We start from the raw sequence: 571 nt of genomic DNA, 5'->3' as shown, positions 1-571 counted from the left end.
TATACAATTTAATGAGTCTGGACATCTACAAACACTTGTGATAATGACCAATTGATTTCCAACAAAGGTGTAGAAGCAATTCAATGAAGAAAGTCTTTTCAACAAAGGGTGTTAGAACAATTGGACATCCGTATACAAAACAATGACTATTGATTCATACCTTGTGCCTTATGCAAAAATTAATTAAAAATTGATCAAAGACTTAAGTGTAAACAATAAAACTATAAACTTACTTTCCTATCAAACATAAGGCAAAATCTTTTGTGATCTTGGCTTAGGCAAAGAGTTCTTAGGTATGACGCCAAGAGCACAACCCATAAAAGACAAAATTGATAAATTGGACTTCATGAGATTAAAAATATTGCTCTGCAAAAGACATTGTCAAGAGAATGAAAGCTACAGATTGGAAGAAAATTTTTGTAAAGCCATAACTGAAAAAGGAATTATATCTAGAATAAATAAAGATATTAAAAACTCAATGATAAGAAGACAAGAAACCCAATTTTAAAAATGGGCAAAAGATTTAAACAGACACTTCACAAAAGTAATGGCAAATAAGCACAGGAAAAGA

The sequence above is a fragment of the Propithecus coquereli genome, unplaced genomic scaffold (assembly GCF_000956105.1).
Source record: "Propithecus coquereli isolate 6110/MARCELLA unplaced genomic scaffold, Pcoq_1.0 Scaffold114, whole genome shotgun sequence".
NCBI lineage: Eukaryota > Metazoa > Chordata > Mammalia > Primates > Indriidae > Propithecus > Propithecus coquereli.
This window is presented reverse-complemented; position numbering follows the sequence as displayed.